The sequence below is a fragment of the Eublepharis macularius genome, chromosome 5 (genome assembly GCF_028583425.1).
Source record: "Eublepharis macularius isolate TG4126 chromosome 5, MPM_Emac_v1.0, whole genome shotgun sequence".
NCBI lineage: Eukaryota > Metazoa > Chordata > Lepidosauria > Squamata > Eublepharidae > Eublepharis > Eublepharis macularius.
Window position 1 is genome coordinate 175,480,001 of NC_072794.1, and position 15,467 is coordinate 175,495,467.

A 15,467-nucleotide genomic window follows, 5' to 3' on the forward strand; every position below is an offset into this window, starting at 1 on the left:
CATCTTCTTCTCGTTCCCTTTCAAAATTAAAAGGACGACGAAGAGGCTCCTGTTGCTGCCCTCCTTCTCCCTGTTGTCGAAAGGCTTCAGCTCTACTTCTAGTGTTTTGCAATATTGAAGCATAAGACGGTCCCGGAGTTGCAGACATAGGGTTATGCATAAGAGAAGAATCTTGCTCTTGCATCTGCAGATTGTGTGTCGCACTTGCTGAAGAATTGGATGAAAGTGGTTGCGACTGTAACTGTACTTGTGACTGCAGTTGTGACTGCAACTGGGACCGGGACTGGGACTGTAACCGTGTCTGTGACCGGGACCGAGACCGAGACCGTAACTGTGACCGTAACTGCGGTTGTGGCTGCGACTGCGATTGCGACTGCGACTGTGACTGTGACTGTGATTGTAGTAGAGATTGAGATTGAGATTGAGATTGAGATTGAGATTGAGATTGAGATTGTAATTGTAAGTGCTGTTGCATTGGATGTGCCTGTGTTCGTGTTCGTGTTTGTGTTTGTAAAAATGTATCTAAATCTGTTTGTGAACCAGAACGTAATTGCGTATCTAAAGCAGCTACATCCCTTACATTACTCTCTCTAGATTGTACACCAGAAACTTGTGTAAATTCCATATTCCCATTTTCTTCAGTCCTAGAACCTCCCTGAACCTCAAATTCCATTACTTTGGAAGTTTCTCCTCTCAGGTTGGTTACTGGGGAATCCCCAGATACAGACGATCGAGATTCAACAGAATGTACAATTCCCTCTTCAGAAATAACAATAATAGATTCTTTCTGCAAGATCACTGAAGGCCTTGAAGAAAGTTCTACAGTATCAGCATTTACAACAAGAGCAGGATTTATAACATTTGTATTAATATTTGTATTTGTATTTGTCTGTATAGTTGTCGTTGTACCTGTACTTATGTCTATGTTTGTTGTCCCGTCAGAGACAAGAAATACGTCTTTTTCCTGTAAATTTCCTGTACTCACAGTTTGAACATGTCCCAGTTCAGTTTGTAAATGAATGACTGATGGTAACGAATGTCCCACTTCTGTACACAATCCTTTCATCGGAAGCGAAGATGAAGAGGAACTGAGGGACGAATCTTTTTTCCTCTTTTGTCCATGTCTCTGAGGCTTAGGCAGTAATTGTTGACCGCTAGCACCCTGAAAAGATTCTGCAGACTGCGGAGTCAATCGCCTTCGCTCTTCCGATTGCACTGCAGTAAAAGGAAAAGGACCAGAGACCCCAGTATCTACTCGACAAGTTTTTTCCTGACCTAACTTTCCCTGTATTCCACTCGATCCCTTTCCAACCCCCCCTCTATCAGTGACATTCTTAGTTTTCCCTCTCATCCTCCTCTTCCCCTGTTTCCGAATAAGATCATCATCTAAATCACTCCCCATACCTTTATCGTTCTCTGACCCAGTTAAAGAATCCACTCCTGACAAAACTTTATCACTCTCTTCTCCCTCTTCCCCCTTCCTTTCTTCCTGCCTCTTCCCTTTCTCACCCTGACTTTGACTATCAATAAAAAGTTTACGACTGACATTCTTGGAACGACTTAAACCCTCACCCATTAGCGGGAGACTCTGCAAAGCAGGGTCTCCCTGTTGAAGTAAACGAGCCTGTCGTGCCTCCGGCACCTCCGCCGTCGAAGAAACAGATAAGGGACACATCTCCGGATCACTAGCAGTCGATGAGGTCGTCATCTCAGACTCCGTCCCCACAGCAGACAATGTCCGTAATAAATATCTTCCAGCGGTCTTTCCTTGCCCAGAGGGAACCGTTTTCTGACTCGATCGATCCTGCTCCGTCTTTAACTGTTGAATTCGAACTTTCATGACGTGTATGGCCTGAGAAAGCCAAGTTACCATTTGTGCTCTCGTTAACTCCGTTTCCACCTTTCCCGTCTGATCATAAAATCCAGAAAGTCCTGTTTGCGATCCCCCTTCCAGAAAACGAAGAATATCTTTAAGTATAATCACGAATCCTTGCTCCTTTAACCAATCCGGATAAAGTTCCGTAGAAGTACGAGCCTTCCTCCCAATAACCAGTCTATCCACGATATTAAGCGATAGACTTCTAGCATAAAGGACCTTCTTGTAGAACTTGGATTTGATTGGGGTATCCCCAGTAAGATACGCCAATAAGATATCCTTCTTCTGATCCAACATACTGATAATAGCATCCTTACTCCGCTTGTCCAAAGCAATGGTAGGTACCATCGTAAGTCCCATATGGCTCACCAGAAAAGCCCAAAACTTAACTAAGTCCATCTTACAAAGTTGTTCCGACACTAAAATTCCAAAGCCTTCAGACATAGGGCCAAACTTAAGCGTCTCCCAATCTTGCCTCAAATGAAACTCTCTAGCATTTTTCGAAGGAAGAGATGGTCCATCCAGTCCCCCAAAGGAAGATTTACTATCCACGGAACCAGCGGGAGACGCCCGATGTTCAACAGAACGCCCTTTGGCATGACCTTCAGCATGATCTTGAAACAACAACTCCAGCTCTTCCTGTGAAAGTCCATCAAAAGGTTGAGAAGGTTGAGAAAATTGCAAAGCGTCTTCCTTTTCTTCCAACAAAGGAAGTTGAGCTTGAGATTGATCTTGCCTTTCTCTTTTCTTTTTCTTTTTCCTCACCGGTTGGTCCTCAGGAGACGAAGCGACGGTTATATATTCCTCAACTTGGGTATCCTGGGTATCCTGGGCATGCTTAGATACAGACGTTAACATCTCCGCCCCATCTGACTCCTTCTTAGAATCACGGGGAGATTTGCCCAAACCCATTTGCACTTCCAAAAATTTTTCGTAATGACGACCCTCCTCTTTTCCCGACCGTCTTAAATCATGCATTTGTAGAGTTGTTTTTGAACAAAAAGGAAACACAGGTGACAAAGCATCGTCCTTCATCAAAGGCCCCTCTGAAAAACCAGAACTAACTGACTCGCCAGATGTGGAAACCTGAAAAACAGCCGGCGACACGCCAACGGAGTCAACATCTGGATGTCCAGATGTTGGAACAGCCGGATCAGCGGACGAGGGTGTCACATCTGGGTGGCCAGATGTGCGAACATCTGGATCAGCGGACGAGGGTGCGACATCTGGAACATCTGGATGGCCAGATGTTGGAACATCCGGATCTCCGGGTGGGCCCACAACATCTGGATGGACAGATGTTGGAACATCTGGATCTTCGGGTGGGGCCACAACATCTGGAACATCTGGACGGCCAGATGTGAAAGTGCCATCTGGGCCCCCACAGCGCCTCCCGGCACCCTTATCTTCATCCAAAACAATCCTAGCACTAAAACAGGCAGTGGTAACATCTGTATTCCTATCTTCAACTATCGCAACATCTGGAACATCATCAGCACCCGACAGCATCGGAGAGCTACTCACCGCCCTTCCATGGATGCCTCCTGTCTGCAAGATACCTTCTAATACTTGAGTTGCTTGAAGGGATTCCATTTCAGACGATGCGAGCAGCAATTCTTTTTCTGACGATGCGAGCAAGAGTTCTTTTTCTGACGATGCGATAGGCTTCACTTTCAGGCCTTCTTCTTGCAGGCCTCTGTTGAAATGTTCCATAGACACTGAAGAAAAACGATCTTCTGGGTCCCCCCCAGCCGGGGGGGCCTCCATCCCAGACTCTTTTCGAGGGGGCCGCTCTCCTCTACAAAGATCCAGTCAAAAATCCAAAAAAGAAAAACTTTAAACTTGCCAAAGCAAGGAAAAAGTAAAAAGTTTTCAGGAGCCTCCAACAAACACAACCTCTCCCTCCAACTGTTAGGTTTAGGTTTAGGTTTAGGTTTAGGTTTAGGTTTAGGTTTAGGAAAATAGATTTTTTTTTTTTTTTTTAGGAAAATAGATTTTTTATTTAATAATAACCATTCTACAACAAACTGTAAGCAAGAAATTCCAAGATGCATAATTACGATTGAAACAATAAATACAGTTAATACATACATACATACCTACATACGTACATATTACATATTAATATAGGCATCTAAATATTTCTAGCATTAAATATCACCATTAAATATTAACATTAAGCATAAAGCATTAAGCATCAAGCATCGACATAAATGTAAGCCATCAACATTCAGGCTGTTCATGTTTCAAACTTTATTAACTTTATTAACTTTATTAACTGTATTAACTTTATTAACTTTATTCATTATTAACTATTAACTATGAACTATGAACTATCAACTATTAACTATCAACTTTTCACTTTTTACTAATTAAGGAAATAAAAGAAAAAGAAAAAGAAGAATTAAGTTATACAACAGATGTCTATCCAACTTGAGAGAAGTCAAGGTAGGAAGCAATTATATCTGACTTCAAGGAACTGGGGGGTTGATCTCATGAAACCACCTCCACCTGCTCAGCCACTTCACGCCCTTCATCCTCTTTTCTTCCCACCTTTTAATTTTCGCCAAATAATCTGTTACAGTATGTACCGTTTCAACTAAGGGTACCGCCTTTTTGGTATACACCTCCTCCCTTCTGTTTTTCATCACAGTACTAACAAAGATGAGATTCACTAACCTAACCAGTGCCCAAGGAACCTTAATACCAGCCTTCTCACCCGGACAGCCCCCCTGCTCCCTGGGATTCCCAAACCCTTCTGTCGGCTCCAATCCCGAGACAATCGTTTCCCAGTGTTGTGATATCAGAAAAGGCCATTGCAATGCTCTGGCTACTCCTGCCCACGACCTCCTTACAGCTACACACTCCTTCACAACATGGGGGATGGTCTCAGGAATGTTGGTATGTGGATTCAAAGACCTACAAAGCACCCTGGGGCAACGCTGTTGATCTTCTGTCGCCCCAAACTTTTTACTTCCCACATATAATATCTGATGGTAAGTCCTCCAACGAAGATCCCGTAGGGCATAAGGTATGGTCCGGTTAGGGTTAGGGTTAGGGTTAGGGTTAGGGTTAGGGTTAGGGTTAGGGTTAGGGTTAGGGTTAGGGTTAGGGTTAGGGTTAGGGTTAGGGTTAGGGTTAGGGTTAGGGTTAGGGTTAGGGTTAGGGTTAGGGTTAGGGTTAGGGTTAGGGTTAGGGTTAGGGTTAGGGTTAGGGTTAGGGTTAGGGTTAGGGTTAGGGTTAGGGTTAGGGTTAGGGTTAGGGTTAGGGTTAGGGTTAGGGTTAGGGTTAGGGTTAGGGTTAGGGTTAGGGTTAGGGTTAGGGTTAGGGTTAGGGTTAGGGTTAGGGTTAGGGTTAGGGTTAGGGTTAGGGTTAGGGTTAGGGTTAGGGTTAGGGTTAGGGTTAGGGTTAGGGTTAGGGTTAGGGTTAGGGTTAGGGTTAGGGTTAGGGTTAGGGTTAGGGTTAGGGTTAGGGTTAGGGTTAGGGTTAGGGTTAGGGTTAGGGTTAGGGTTAGGGTCTGGGGATGATTTACGTGATGTCCCTTGGCTGGATGTCTCCAAACAGCGAACGAGCCGCCCTTAGGGTGGGCGAGCGAGGGAGTTAGAGTTCCTCCCATTACCTCCCTGCCCAGCATTTAGGGTTTGATAAGGGTTCTATCCAGTCTTCGGAGGAGGGGTAAGGATGTAGATTAGAGTTTAAAAGAATTCTATACCTAGGGCGAGATGCAGACAGGGTTCTGTATTCAGTGTTTGTCTTTTTCGTAATGGTCTGGGGATGATTTACGGGATGTCCCTTTGCTGGATGTCTCCAAATGGAGAACGAAGCACCCAGAGGGCGAGCGAGCGAGGGAATTAGAGATTCTCCCATTACCTCCCTGCCCGGCATTGAGGGTTTGATATAGGGTTCTATCCAGTCTTCGGAGGAGGGGTAAGGCTGTAGTTTAGAGTTTTAAAGAGTTCTATACCTAGGGTGAGATGCAAACAGGGTTCCGTATTCAGTTTTTGTCTTTTTCGTAATGGTCTGGGGATGATTTACGGGATGTCCCTTTGCTGAATGTCTCCAAACGGAGAACAAATCGCCCTGAGGGTGGGCGAGCGAGGGAGTGAGAGTTCCTCCCATTACCTCCCTGCCCGGCATTGAGCGTTTGATATAGGGTTCTATCCAGTCTTTGGAGGAGGGGTGTGGCTGGAGTTTAGAGTTTGGAAGTGTTCTATACCTAGGGTGAGATGCAGACAGGGTTCTGTATTCAGTGTTTGTCTTTTTCGTAATGGTCTGGGGATGATTTACGTGATGTCCCTCGGCTGGATGTCTCCAAACAGAGAACGAGTCGACTGAGGGCGGGCAAGCGAGGGAGTGAGAGCATATCCCCTCCCCTCCCTGCCCGGCATTGAGGGTTTGATATAGGCTTCTATCCAGTCTTTGGAGGAGGGGTGGGGCTGTGGTTTAGAGTTTAAAAGAGTTCTATACCTAGGGTGAGATGCAGACAGTGTTCCGTATTCAGTTTTTGTCTTTTTCGTAATGGTCTGGGGATGATTTACGTGATGTCCCTTGGCTGGATGTCTCCAAACAGCGAATGAGCCGCCCTTAGGGTGGGCGAGCGAGGGAGTTAGAGTTCCTCCCATTACCTCCCTGCCCAGCATTTAGGGTTTGATAAAGGGTTCTATCCAGTCTTCGGAGGAGGGGTAAGGATGTAGATTAGAGTTTAAAAGAGTTCTATACCTAGGGTGAGATGCAGACAGGGTTCTGTATTCAGTGTTTGTCTTTTTCGTAATGGTCTGGGGATAATTTACGGGATGTCCCGTTGATGGATGTCTCCAATGGAGAGCGAATCACCCAGAGGGCGAACGAGCGAGGGTTAGGGTTAGGGTTAGGGTTAGGGTTAGGGTTAGGGTTAGGGTTAGGGTTAGGGTTAGGGTTAGGGTTAGGGTTAGGGTTAGGGTTAGGGTTAGGGTTAGGGTTAGGGTTAGGGTTAGGGTTAGGGTTAGGGTTAGGGTTAGGGTTAGGGTTAGGGTTAGGGTTAGGGTTAGGGTTAGGGTTAGGGTTAGGGTTAGGGTCTGGGGATGATTTACGTGATGTCCCTCGGCTGGATGTCTCCAAACAGAGAACGAGTCGACTGAGGGTGGGCAAGCGAGGGAGTGAGAGCATATCCCCTCCCCTCCCTGCCCGGCATTGAGGGTTTGATATAGGGTTCTATCCAGTCTTTGGAGGAGGCGTGGGGCTGTAGTTTAGAGTTTAAAAGAGTTCTATACCTAGGGTGAGATGCAGACAGGGTTCCGTATTCAGTTTTTGTCTTTTTCGTAATGGTCTGGGGATGATTTACGTGATGTCCCTTGGCTGGATGTCTCCAAACAGCGAACGAGTCGCCCTTAGGGCGGGTGAGTGAGGGAGTTAGAGTTCCTCCCATTACCTCCCTGCCCAGCATTGAGCATTTGATATAGGGTTCTATCCAGTCTTCGGAGGAGGGGTAAGGCTGTAGTTTAGAGTTTAAAAGAGTTCTATACCTAGTGTGAGATGCAGACAGGGTTCTGTATTCAGTGTTTGTCTTTTTCGTAATGGTCTGGGGATGATTTACGGGATGTCCCTTTGCTGGATGTCTCCAAACAGAGAACGAGTCGCCCTGACGGCGGGCGAGCGAGGGAGTTAGAGTTCCTCCCATTACCTCCCTGCCCGGCATTGAGCGTTTGATATAGGGTTCTATCCAGTCTTTGGAGGAGGGGTGTGGCTGGAGTTTAGAGTTTGGAAGTGTTCTATACCAAGGGTGAGATGCAGACAGGGTTCTGTATTCAGTGTTTGTCTTTTTCGTAATGGTCTGGGGATGATTTACGTGATGTCCCTCAGCTGGATGTCTCCAAACAGAGAACGAGTTGATTGAGGGTGGGCAAGCGAGGGAGTGAGAGCATATCCCCTCCCCTCCCTGCCCGGCATTGAGGGTTTGATATAGGCTTCTATCCAGTCTTTGGAGGAGGGGTGGGGCTGTGGTTTAGAGTTTAAAAGAGTTCTATACCTAGGGTGAGATGCAGACAGTGTTCCGTATTTAGTTTTTGTCTTTTTCGTAATGGTCTGGGGATGATTTACGTGATGTCCCTTGGCTGGATGTCTCTAAACAGCGAATGAGCCGCCCTTAGGGTGGGCGAGCGAGGGAGTTAGAGTTCCTCCCATTACCTCCCTGCCCAGCATTTAGGGTTTGATAAAGGGTTCTATCCAGTCTTCGGAGGAGGGGTAAGGATGTAGATTAGAGTTTAAAAGAGTTCTATACCTAGGGTGAGATGCAGACAGGGTTCTGTATTCAGTGTTTGTCTTTTTCGTAATGGTCTGGGGATGATTTACGGGATGTCCCTTTCCTGGATGTCTCCAAATGGAGAACGAATCACCCAGAGGGCGAGCGAGCGAGGGAATTAGAGTTTCTCCCATTACCTCCCTGCCCGGCATTGAGGGTTTGATATAGGGTTCTATCCAGTCTTCGGAGGAGGGGTAAGGCTGTAGTTTAGAGTTTTAAAGAGTTCTATACCTAGGGAGAGATGCAGACAGGGTTCTGTATTCAGTGTTTGTCTTTTTCGTAATGGTCTGGGGATGATTTACGTGATGTCCCTCGGCTGGATGTCTCCAAACAGAGAACGAGTCGACTGAGGGCGGGCAAGCGAGGGAGTGAGAGCATATCCCCTCCCCTCCCTGCCCGGCATTGAGGGTTTGATATAGGGTTCTATCCAGTCTTCGGAGGAGGGTTAAGGCTGTAATTTAGAGTTTTAAAGAGTTCTATACCTAGGGTGAGATGCAAACAGGGTTCCGTATTCAGTTTTTGTCTTTTTCGTAATGGTCTGGGGATGATTTACGGGATGTCCCTTTGCTGAATGTCTCCAATCGGAGAACAAATCGCCCTGAGGGTGGGCGAGCGAGGGAGTGAGAGCTCGTCCCCTCCCCTCCCTGCCCGGCATTGAGAGTTTGATATAGGGTTCTATCCAGTCTTTGGAGGAGGGGTGTGGCTGGAGTTTAGAGTTTGGAAGTGTTCTATATCTAGGGTGAGATGCAGACAGGGTTCTGTATTCAGTTTTTGTCTTTTTCGTAACGGTCTGGGGATGATTTACGTGATGTCCCTCGGCTGGATGTCTCCAAACAGAGAACGAGTTGCCCTGAGGGTGGGCGAGCAAGGGGGGGAGAGTTCCTCCCCTCCCCTTCCTTCCCGGCATTGAGGGTTTGATATAGGGTTCTATCCTGTCTTTGGAGAAGGGGTGGGGCTGTAGTTTCGAGTTTGGAAGAGTTCTATACCTAAGGTGAGATGCAGACAGGGTTCCGTATTCAGTGTTTGTTTTTTTCGTAATGTTCTGGGGATGATTTTCGGGATGTCCCTTGGCTGGATGTCTCCAAACAGCGAACGAGTCGCCCTTAGGGTGGGCGAGCGAGGGAGTGAGAGTTCCTCCCCTCCCCTCCCTGCCCGGCATTGAGGGTTTGATATAGGGTTCTATCCAGTCTTTGGAGGAGGCGTGGGGCTGTAGTTTAGAGTTTGGAAGTGTTCTATACCAAGGGTGAGATGCAGACAGGGTTCTGTATTCAGTGTTTATCTTTTTCGTAATGGTCTGGGGATGATTTACGTGATGTCCCTCGGCTGGATGTCTCCAAACAGAGAACGAGTTGCCTGAGGGCGGGCAAGCGAGGGAGTGAGAGCATATCCCCTCCCCTCCCTGCCCGGCATTGAGGGTTTGATATAGGGTTCTATCCAGTCTTTGGAGGAGGGGTGGGGCTGTAGTTTAGAGTTTAAAAGAGTTCTATACCTAGGGTGAGATGCAGACAGTGTTCCGTATTCAGTTTTTGTCTTTTTCGTAATGGTCTGGGGATGATTTACGTGATGTCCCTTGGCTGGATGTCTCCAAACAGCGAACGAGCCGCCCTTAGGGTGGGCGAGCGAGGGAGTTAGAGTTCCTCCCATTACCTCCCTGCCCAGCATTTAGGGTTTGATAAGGGTTCTATCCAGTCTTCGGAGGAGGGGTAAGGATGTAGATTAGAGTTTAAAAGAATTCTATACCTAGGGCGAGATGCAGACAGGGTTCTGTATTCAGTGTTTGTCTTTTTCGTAATGGTCTGGGGATGATTTACGGGATGTCCCTTTGCTGGATGTCTCCAAATGGAGAACGAAGCACCCAGAGGGCGAGCGAGCGAGGGAATTAGAGATTCTCCCATTACCTCCCTGCCCGGCATTGAGGGTTTGATATAGGGTTCTATCCAGTCTTCGGAGGAGGGGTAAGGCTGTAGTTTAGAGTTTTAAAGAGTTCTATACCTAGGGTGAGATGCAAACAGGGTTCCGTATTCAGTTTTTGTCTTTTTCGTAATGGTCTGGGGATGATTTACGGGATGTCCCTTTGCTGAATGTCTCCAAACGGAGAACAAATCGCCCTGAGGGTGGGCGAGCGAGGGAGTGAGAGTTCCTCCCATTACCTCCCTGCCCGGCATTGAGCGTTTGATATAGGGTTCTATCCAGTCTTTGGAGGAGGGGTGTGGCTGGAGTTTAGAGTTTGGAAGTGTTCTATACCTAGGGTGAGATGCAGACAGGGTTCTGTATTCAGTGTTTGTCTTTTTCGTAATGGTCTGGGGATGATTTACGTGATGTCCCTCGGCTGGATGTCTCCAAACAGAGAACGAGTCGACTGAGGGCGGGCAAGCGAGGGAGTGAGAGCATATCCCCTCCCCTCCCTGCCCGGCATTGAGGGTTTGATATAGGCTTCTATCCAGTCTTTGGAGGAGGGGTGGGGCTGTGGTTTAGAGTTTAAAAGAGTTCTATACCTAGGGTGAGATGCAGACAGTGTTCCGTATTCAGTTTTTGTCTTTTTCGTAATGGTCTGGGGATGATTTACGTGATGTCCCTTGGCTGGATGTCTCCAAACAGCGAATGAGCCGCCCTTAGGGTGGGCGAGCGAGGGAGTTAGAGTTCCTCCCATTACCTCCCTGCCCAGCATTTAGGGTTTGATAAAGGGTTCTATCCAGTCTTCGGAGGAGGGGTAAGGATGTAGATTAGAGTTTAAAAGAGTTCTATACCTAGGGTGAGATGCAGACAGGGTTCTGTATTCAGTGTTTGTCTTTTTCGTAATGGTCTGGGGATAATTTACGGGATGTCCCGTTGATGGATGTCTCCAATGGAGAGCGAATCACCCAGAGGGCGAACGAGCGAGGGTTAGGGTTAGGGTTAGGGTTAGGGTTAGGGTTAGGGTTAGGGTTAGGGTTAGGGTTAGGGTTAGGGTTAGGGTTAGGGTTAGGGTTAGGGTTAGGGTTAGGGTCTGGGGATGATTTACAGGATGTCCCTTTGCTGGATGTCTCCAAACAGAGAACGAGTCGCCCTGAGGGCGGGCGAGCGAGGGAGTTAGAGTTCCTCCCATTACCTCCCTGCCCGGCATTGAGCGTTTGATATAGGGTTCTATCCAGTCTTTGGAGGAGGGGTGTGGCTGGAGTTTAGAGTTTGGAAGTGTTCTATACCAAGGGTGAGATGCAGACAGGGTTCTGTATTCAGTGTTTGTCTTTTTCGTAATGGTCTGGGGATGATTTACGTGATGTCCCTCAGCTGGATGTCTCCAAACAGAGAACGAGTCGACTGAGGGTGGGCAAGCGAGGGAGTGAGAGCATATCCTCTCCCCTCCCTGCCCGGCATTGAGGGTTTGATATAGGCTTCTATCCAGTCTTTGGAGGAGGGGTGGGGCTGTGGTTTAGAGTTTAAAAGAGTTCTATACCTAGGGTGAGATGCAGACAGTGTTCCGTATTCAGTTTTTGTCTTTTTCGTAATGGTCTGGGGATGATTTACGTGATGTCCCTTGGCTGGATGTCTCTAAACAGCGAATGAGCCGCCCTTAGGGTGGGCGAGCAAGGGAGTTAGAGTTCCTCCCATTACCTCCCTGCCCAGCATTTAGGGTTTGATAAAGGGTTCTATCCAGTCTTCGGAGGAGGGGTAAGGATGTAGATTAGAGTTTAAAAGAGTTCTATACCTAGGGTGAGATGCAGACAGGGTTCTGTATTCAGTGTTTGTCTTTTTCGTAATGGTCTGGGGATGATTTACGGGATGTCCCTTTCCTGGATGTCTCCAAATGGAGAACGAATCACCCAGAGGTCGAGCGAGCGAGGGAATTAGAGTTTCTCCCATTACCTCCCTGCCCGGCATTGAGGGTTTGATATAGGGTTCTATCCAGTCTTCGGAGGAGGGGTAAGGCTGTAGTTTAGAGTTTTAAAGAGTTCTATACCTAGGGAGAGATGCAGACAGGGTTCTGTATTCAGTGTTTGTCTTTTTCGTAATGGTCTGGGGATGATTTACGTGATGTCCCTCGGCTGGATGTCTCCAAACAGAGAACGAGTCGACTGAGGGCGGGCAAGCGAGGGAGTGAGAGCATATCCCCTCCCCTCCCTGCCCGGCATTGAGGGTTTGATATAGGGTTCTATCCAGTCTTTGGAGGAGGGGTGGGGCTGTGGTTTAGAGTTTAAAAGGGTTAGGGTTAGGGTTAGGGTTAGGGTTAGGGTTAGGGTTAGGGTCTGGGGATGATTTACGTGATGTCCCTCGGCTGGATGTCTCCAAACAGAGAACGAGTCGGCTGAGGGCGGGCAAGCGAGGGAGTGAGAGCATATCCCCTCCGCTCCCTGCCCGGCATTGAGGGTTTGATATAGGGTTCTATCCAGTCTTCGGAGGAGGGGTAAGGCTGTAGTTTAGAGTTTAAAAGAGTTCTATACCTAGTGTGAGATGCAGACAGTGTTCCGTATTCAGTTTTTGTCTTTTTCGTAATGGTCTGGGGATGATTTATGTGATGTCCCTTGGCTGGATGTCTCCAAACAGCGAATGAGCCGCCCTTAGGGTGGGCGAGCGAGGGAGTTAGAGTTCCTCCCATTACCTCTCTGCCCAGCATTTAGGGTTTGATAAAGGGTTCTATCCAGTCTTCGGAGGAGGGGTAAGGATGTAGATTAGAGTTTAAAAGAGTTCTATACCTAGGGTGAGATGCAGACAGGGTTCTGTATTCAGTGTTTGTCTTTTTCGTAATGGTCTGGGGATGATTTACGGGATGTCCCTTTGCTGGATGTCTCCAAATGGAGAACGAATCACCCAGAGGGCGAGCGAGCGAGGGAATTAGAGTTTCTCCAATTACCTCCCTGCCCGGCATTGAGAGTTTGATATAGGGTTCTATCCTGTCTTTGGAGAAAAGGTGGGGCTGTAGTTTCGAGTTTGGAAGAATTCTATACCTAAGGTGAGATGCAGACAGGGTTCCGTATTCAGTGTTTGTCTTTTTCGTAATGTTCTGGGGATGATTTACGGGATGTCCCTTGGCTGGATGTCTCCAAACAGCGAACGAGTCGCCCTTAGGGTGGGCGAGCGAGGGAGTGAGAGTTCATCCCCTCCCCTCCCTGCCCGGCATTGAGGGTTTGATATAGGGTTCTATCCAGTCTTTGGAGGAGGCGTGGGGCTGTAGTTTGGAGTTTAAAAGAGTTCTATACCTAGGGTGAGATGCAGACAGGGTTCCGTATTCAGTGTTTGTCTTTTTCGTAATGGTCTGGGGATGATTTACGGGATGTCCCTTTGCTGGATGTCTCCAAACAGAGAACGAGTCGCCCTGAGGGCGGGCGAGCGAGGGAGTTAGAGTTCCTCCCATTACCTCCCTGCCCGGCATTGAGCGTTTGATATAGGGTTCTATCCAGTCTTTGGAGGAGGGGTGTGGCTGGAGTTTAGAGTTTGGAAGTGTTCTATACCAAGGGTGAGATGCAGACAGGGTTCTGTATTCAGTTTTTGTCTTTTTCGTAATGTTCTGGGGATGATTTACGGGATGTCCCTTGGCTGGATGTCTCCAAACAGAGAAAGAGTCGCCTGAGGGCGGGCAAGCGAGGGAGTGAGAGCATATCCCCTCCCCTCCCTGCCCGGCATTGAGGGTTTGATATAGGGTTCTATCCAGTCTTCGGAGGAGGGGTAAGGATGTAGATTAGAGTTTAAAATAGTTCTATACCTAGGGTGAGATGCAGACAGGGTTCTGTATTCAGTGTTTGTCTTTTTCGTAATGGTCTGGGGATGATTTACGGGATGTCACTTGGCTGGATGTCTCCAAACAGTGAACGAATCGCCCTTAGGGTGGGCGAGCGAGGGAGTGAGAGTTCCTCCCCTCCCCTCCCTGCCCGGCATTGAGGGTTTGATATAGGGTTCTATCCAGTCTTTGGAGGAGGCGTGGGGCTGTAGTTTAGAATTTAAAAGAGTTCCATACCTAGGGTGAGATGCAGACAGGGTTCCCTATTCAGTTTTTGTCTTTTTCGTAATGGTCTGGGGATGATTTACGTGATGTCCCTTGGCTGGATGTCTCCAAACAGCGAACGAGTCGCCCTTAGGGCGGGTGAGCGAGGGAGTTAGAGTTCCTCCCATTACCTCCCTGCCCAACATTGAGCGTTTGATATAGGGTTCTATCCAGTCTTAGGAGGAGGGGTAAGGCTGTAGTTTAGAGTTTAAAAGAGTTCTATACCTAGTGTGAGATGCAGACAGGGTTCCGTATTCAGTGTTTGTCTTTTTCGTAATGGTCTGGGGATGATTTACGGGATGTCCCTTTGCTGGATGTCTCCAAACAGAGAACGAGTCGCCCTGAGGGCGGGCGAGCGAGGGAGTTAGAGTTCCTCCCATTACCTCCCTGCCCGGCATTGAGCGTTTGATATAGGGTTCTATCCAGTCTTTGGAGGAGGGGTGTGGCTGGAGTTTAGAGTTTGGAAGTGTTCTATACCAAGGGTGAGATGCAGACAGGGTTCTGTATTCAGTGTTTGTCTTTTTCGTAATGGTCTGGGGATGATTTACGTGATGTCCCTCGGCTGGATGTCTCCAAACAGAGAACGAGTCGATTGAGGGTGGGCAAGCGAGGGAGTGAGAGCATATCCCCTCCCCTCCCTGCCCGGCATTGAGGGTTTGATATAGGGTTCTATCCAGTCTTTGGAGGAGGGGTGGGGCTGTGGTTTAGAGTTTAAAAGACTTCTATACCTAGGGTGAGATGCAGACAGTGTTCCGTATTCAGTTTTTGTCTTTTTCGTAATGGTCTGGGGATGATTTACGTGATGTCCCTTGGCTGGATGTCTCCAAACAGCGAATGAGCCGCCCTTAGGGCGGGCGAGCGAGGGAGTGAGAGTTCCTCCCCTCCCCTCCCTGCCCGGCATTGAGGGTTTGATATAGGGTTCTATCCAGTCTTTGGAGGAGGCGTGGGGCTGTAGTTTAGAATTTAAAAGAGTTCCATACCTAGGGTGAGATGCAGACAGGGTCTCGTCTTCAGTGTTTGTCTTTTCGTAATGGTCTGGGGATGATTTACGGGATGTCCCTTTCCTGGATTTTTGGTTATGCTCAGGTTTCCTGTGGGTGGGCTGCAGCTACTTTCCTGTGTCCCCCCTCTAATCAACAAGAGTGACTTGTTGATTAGCCGTTCTGAACTCATCTTGCTCCTGCTTCCGGTTACGATCATCTTGGGCACCCTTAGAGATGAAGAGCTAGCTTTCAACTCCCTACTGCGACCAGGACATCAGTGGGCTAGGTCCTTTGCGGAACACAGCGGAGCCACTCCCAGACTCTCTCCCCAGTCGAACAGGCACAACTGTCTATCCTCCGTAAGAGACTGGCCCT